Source organism: Haemorhous mexicanus, chromosome 1 (genome assembly GCF_027477595.1).
Source record: "Haemorhous mexicanus isolate bHaeMex1 chromosome 1, bHaeMex1.pri, whole genome shotgun sequence".
Taxonomy (NCBI): Eukaryota; Metazoa; Chordata; class Aves; order Passeriformes; family Fringillidae; genus Haemorhous; species Haemorhous mexicanus.
The window spans coordinates 20,187,689-20,193,917 of record NC_082341.1 but is presented as its reverse complement, the minus strand read 5'-3'; positions in this window follow the sequence as shown (position 1 = coordinate 20,193,917).

Sequence of the window (6,229 nt, the reverse complement as noted above, 5' to 3'; positions counted from 1 at the left end):
GAAAATCTAGAGGTAATGAAAGTGATAGTAAATGCATTTTCATGAATGTATACCTCATACTAATCCCTTATTTATGGTGTGGGCCAGATCCAAGATAGCAGAAATGAAAATTAATAGGTATTTTTCTGGCAGGAAAATTTACTCCATTATTATGCACTGGATATTACAACAAAGAAGGGCTGTGCCTTTTTGGGCTCTCTTGGTGGATTGACAAGACATTTGGCTGTCATCCTTAAAATATTTGGATATAAAAAAACCAGGCTTTGCAGTAAATATTTACATTTGGTTGTGTTTTTTTGCACTGTGCCAGGACCAAAAGGCTTGAAACCTTCCAAAACTGTTGAAGTAATATCTACCTCTTCTCATTTTATAGCATTTCTGTCTTTTAAATGCATTTTTACTTCTCATTTGGGAATTCCTAGCATGATCAGATTTTAACATAATGGAAGAGAAAATTTGGAAGCTGCTGTGGAAAACAGGTTACTAGGGTTACTAACATGTGAACTTGTTTTCTATCCAAGATCTTGTAGAGGTTTAAATGCTTAGGGTGTTTCAGGTGTCTTATATCTTGTAAAGAAATAATATTGGCTACCTGAACAGATCTCATTTTAAAGGTTTGAATATTTAAAACAGTGGCTGGTGCAAAATCTTGAAGAGCAAGAGTCTCAGGACTAGTGGCTTTACCTGGAGTGCTCAGCTCAGGGCACTGCTACTTCACTTCCACAGCTTTCAAATTTCCCCCAGCTACAGCAGTGCAGTGGAGTTGTATCCATATAGGGAAGAGATGTACACTCAGTATCCCAACCTGGTTTTCAGGTTACTATGCAAAAAGGGCTATGCAGTAGCTGTCAGTGCTGTAAATCCTCTGATGAACAGTAATCTTAGCTAACTTAGTGAACTGCAATGAACCAGCTTCATCTTATGGCAGTGTTAATACTTGATAGAAGCCCAGAGCACCGAAACAATCAAACCAGAAAAATCTGATCTCCTCTCTAGAGTGACTTATCTGGCAATTCTCAGAGAACCTGACCTAATTTGAGCTACTCTTCTTGCACCTGTGCTAATGTGAAATGTGACGAGAGCACTTTGAAACTTATCCTGAAAAATCCTCAGCGGGAAAAGGTGGCTTGTGTGTGTATCCCACCTCATATACCCCAGCTGGCAGCTGTTCAAACTGAGCTGCCTTAGCTGAAACTCAAATGACTCATCATTTTAAAGACAATTGTGATTTAAAGCATGCTTCTATGATAGCTTGAAATACTCCTTATAAGTGAGCAAATGAGTAAACGAGATGACTGTTTATAAAGAAGAGTGCATATTTATAGTGTTAATATTTTCCTTCTTTCTGAAAGAATTATGATAATAATTCCAAAATAGTTCATCTTTATAAAATACCTAAGAAGAGTTTTGTTGAGAATAATTGTTTTAAATTATTATTAAAATAACTAGAGCTTGCCTGGTCTCTGCCTCAATTCAGAGCTCTGTTATAGGAGTTTATCAATCAAAATAACAACTAAGTTATCCCAACTGGCTGTTACTCATCTTATTCATTTTAGAACAGCTGGTGTCACAGAAAGGGATTTTAAAAAAATTAATATTACTTTTATACTAGCCTGCTTGGTAAGATATCCTTTACTGGACTGGATTTATATTTATGAAGCTGAAATAAAATACTGACTTTTTCAAAAGTTTTGCCTAGACCTGGCACATTGTGATGTGATTGTACATGACACAGCTACTAATGAGGGTATGATGTTTACAAGGCTCTCGGGGGAATTTTGTTGCTCAGAAGTAACACTGGTGAAACACTATTTTTGGAAGTATTATCATATGGATTGCTCTTACTAGCAGCATTCTTGTACATGAGGCTCTGTGTTCACATCAGTATTGTTAATCTGAGAAGCTTCAATGAGTGCTACAACCAATGTATGCTTAAAATAACCCTGATACAAGAGCTGCTGTAAAATTCTAGTAATAAAGTCACCAGGTAGAAACGCACTGATAACTCACATTACAATCAGAATAAATACCCAAGTATTTGGAATGCTCAGCCTTGAGCAATAGAGGTACTGTTACTCTGATGAAAAGGGAAGGAGACACCAGGGAGCAGATTTTGCACTTTTAGCCCCAAGAAAGTGATTAGATTTACTAGGCAACGAATTATTCCCATTCTATATGGTGGCTTCAATAGCTATTGAAGCAAACAGTATTTCAACACCACAGATATTTGGTTGATTGTCATCAAATAAATTCCAAACCCTGAAATGCAGAATCATAGTTCATCTCTATCAATGAACTTATTATTTGATTCTGCCCTGCTTAAAGCTAAAACTTTTTCTGTGGTATCTCTCAGCATAATGTAGCTTTTTGACATTTTGACTTTTTTCTAAGTGGGATGTACAGCACTACATAGGTTTTTCTCTTAAACTTCATTAAAAGCAACTGAGGAGTCATAGAAACAAAGGTCTCTTGGCATATACATACTTAATAGAGTGAAATGGAATAGGTTATATAAGCCAACATTTTACAGTCCTTCCAAACTAAGACTAATTACCAGATGTTCAAGAAACTTTATCAGTAGTGCAATCAGTCCCGATGTCCTTGCTTTGTGGTGTGTGTGGTTTTTGCCTTTCTGACGCTGTATATTTCCTGTAAGGCTTAAAATTCTGCAGTTATATGGCTCTTTGTGTGAATTGGCTTTATTGCACACATTTCTGGCTGGTTTCTCTTGATTATGGTGCAATCTGAGAAGTGCCAGCACAGGAGTCTAACCTGTCTGTGCTCCAAATGCATGGGAATTAGTGTTAACAGAAGTTCTGTGTGTGACTCCGTCACGGTGTCCAGAGAACAGCCAAGCATCACTTCCCATTCATGACATTCTGCTGTGTTTGCCTTAGGGCACTTTGGCCTCACGGTTTCCATGTGTGAAGTCATATCCACATGGAGAAATCTTCAGTTAAATTACCTTCCCTCTAAGACAATAAGGAAAATGACCATCAGAAGGGTTAGAGACTCTGACAGCCCCACATTTAGCTGGCCTGGGATGTTCAGCACATATCCCACTGTAGCCAAGGATGACACAGGCTGAAGCCACAAATCAAAGGCAGTTTTACAACAGCTGGCCAGCACCAAGGCAGCACGCTTCCAGCAGCACAGCAGTGAGTGCCAGCCACCTGAGCACTACCAGCTCGCTCAGGTGGAATGTGCACCCCTGGCTGGATCCCAGCACTCTCCTGTTTTCCCTGCCAGCTGCCTTCAGCCTTTCTCAGTACAGACTTCTGACTGCCAGGGATGTGCTGGGACACAGCTTTACACTCTTTGCTATACCATGGAGTTACAGAGCCACTGTTGTTCCACACCAAGCTTTCATCTATCCTTGGCTTCAGAAATCTCTGTGGACCAGCAGTAGTTTTTCCAAAAAATTTTGAAGCAGGGCAGAGGGTGATGAAATAATCTGGATTTCCAATCTGCAGTGATTTGCTTTCAGCAAAGCCACTGACTGACAAATATTTAACAATACATTCGTTTTGTGCTAGAAATGCAAAGATGTAATCTATCTGCAGATGTCTTTGTTCACAGTATTGAGGTATTTTTCCAGAGAGCCAGGGAAGTTGAAATAGAGATTATAAAAATGTCTCTTGATGAGGCAGGTTCTTGTTAATCTAAGATCCTGCAGAGAACTGTAATTTCCTACTGACAAAGATAATATTCAAGGATCACATGGCCTTTGTCATCTAACAAACAGTGCTGATTTTACTTCAGCAGCAGGTAGATTTTTCCTGTACTGTACAGCCTGAGGGCTTCACACCTGAGACCTTACAGTATTGCTGATACCAGTGAAACAAGACAATTTATGGCAGAGCCCACAGCATGTCTATGTTAACAACATGGTTTTCCTTTTGCTAGTGTCTTAATGGCTAAGTAAAGATCAAAACTGCTTGAAAAATATTTTATATTCTGTAGAAAACAACGGTTTTTCGAATATCTTTCTGTCTGTATTTTCACTTTTCAAATTTTTCAGTTTTTTAATATTTTTATTTTACCAGGAATTTTAATTAGTATTTTTCTTTCTTTTGTCTTTCTTTCTTTTCCTTTTTTTTTCTTTTTCCCAAACTTGGCCTTGGATCCCAGACAGAGGAACCTGTGCTATGAATTACAAGTGGGGTTTACTATATACGTTAGCCAATGAAGCTGGCCAGTCAAATCTAGTCCTCCTTTTTTGTACAGATGCTAAACACACTTTTAAAGTAACTGCATTGAATTATTCCAAACAAGTTTGATTCAAGTTGTCTGGGAGATAAAAGTGGTAGCAACAAACAATTATAAGATACTAAGCCTTGAAAGCCTTCATTTTGATTTGGAGTGGGAGGATGTTTGGTTTTGTACTAAACTGATGCTATACACTTACTGCAAATGGTTCCCAGTCTGATCATTAACTTTGAGTGCAATACAATGCTACTTCTAACTCTCTGAGCTCTGAAAATATAATCAAAGTATCTTTTCATATTTTACCTAAGTTTATTCTTCAGTGCTTTCCCTACTGAAATATATGTTTAGCAAGGAAGATGTGGAAGTGTTAGTGAATGCTGAATGTTCCATTTCACTAGTAGGTTGCAAAATAATATTTTAATTTCTGGACTTTTTTTTTACAGATTTTTTTTCTGTTAAAGGAATTATTTTTAAAACACTTTGCATTTATAGTTTTCTTTACTTGTATGTTACATTTACAGCCAGTCTACATTTTTAATATTTATGTTGCTTATCATTTAAAAAAAGACGTATGCACAGACCTACTAAGCAAACAGTAACTACACTGAGAGAATGTTTGTTTCTGTTTTTAAGGATATTTTGGTCTGTAATCTGGTATCTGTTTAATTATCCAAAAGCCAAAAAAAGATCATCTTTAAGATGCCTCAGATCTTTTGTACCAGTTGGGTTTCAATACTTTTTGTCAAGTTTTTCTGTTTGGAATTGACTTTATTTTGTTTTATTCAATAAATTTGGATTTTTTCTAAAAGATGTTATGTAGTATCTCTGAAACTTTAGCTATTTCTAAAATGTAAGGGCTGATCTAAAAATAGGATTACCTCCCAAAATGGGATCTGAATTGAGGTTCAGAAGAAGTAAAGAGCAAACCTGAAAAACCCTCCCGGTGTGCAAAGAGATCTTAAGCCACTCAACTGGATGGATTTGTGTTTCTCTTTCAAGCTGCACCTGGGACCAAAGAATGGGTAACTTTTTCCCTAAGAAACTCCTAAAAGGATGCTTATATCTACAATATATATCTGTCAGGAAGTTCCTGTAACCATCCCAGGCAGAGGATGCACCATCCCTGAAAACATTCAAAGTCAGATTGGACAGGGCTCTGAGCAGCCTGATGTAGTTGAGGATATCTCTGCTCATTGTAGGGGAGTGGACCAGATGAGCTTTAAATGTGCCTTTCAACTCAAGCTGGTTAGTAATTCTGTGATTCTATGATCACGAATGGTCTCTATTCTGAACACACATTTTCATAGGACAAGGAAGAAATATTAATTTTTAGTTAGATGGTTGAATATTCCAAGAAGTTTGAAATATCCTGAGATTTTATTCCTGTTCTTAAAGAATATCTTAATTTATCCAATGCCTAATTTGGTTAAAAAGCCAGTACAGTCTCACCGTGGAAACACTGAACTGTTCTGTACTTCTTTTTCCTGACTTGCAAGTTATAATTTCACTGGCTAATTATACTATTATTTCTAATCAACATTACATTTAAAAATGTTAAAAAAAATAGCATTCAAATTATACAGTGCAAGCCATTTGACAAAATTACTAATTCTGCAAGACATTCAGAATAATGAAAGTATTAAATGTACTGGAACACATATTTGTGCAAGAAATACACCTATCTTAGAGTTGTTTTTTTCCCTTTCTAATTGAAGCATGGTAGCAAATGCAAAATAGTGATGAATTTTCTTACAACATGCAGAATGTAGCTATGCACATGGAGATTATATATAGACACTATAGTAGATCGTGGTAAATGAACTTTCATTGCAGTGGCAAACAGCAACATGAAGGATAATTAAAAAGAGTTTACAGGCTTGTTTCAAAACAGCATATGTGCAATCCAAGAAAAGCAGAGCAGACACCCAGACACGTAGTGATCTCAGCTGCAGCGTGAAGGAGCCCTTATGAGCAGCACCTAATCTGTTTATGAGCTCTCAGAGCAAGGAGGATATAACAA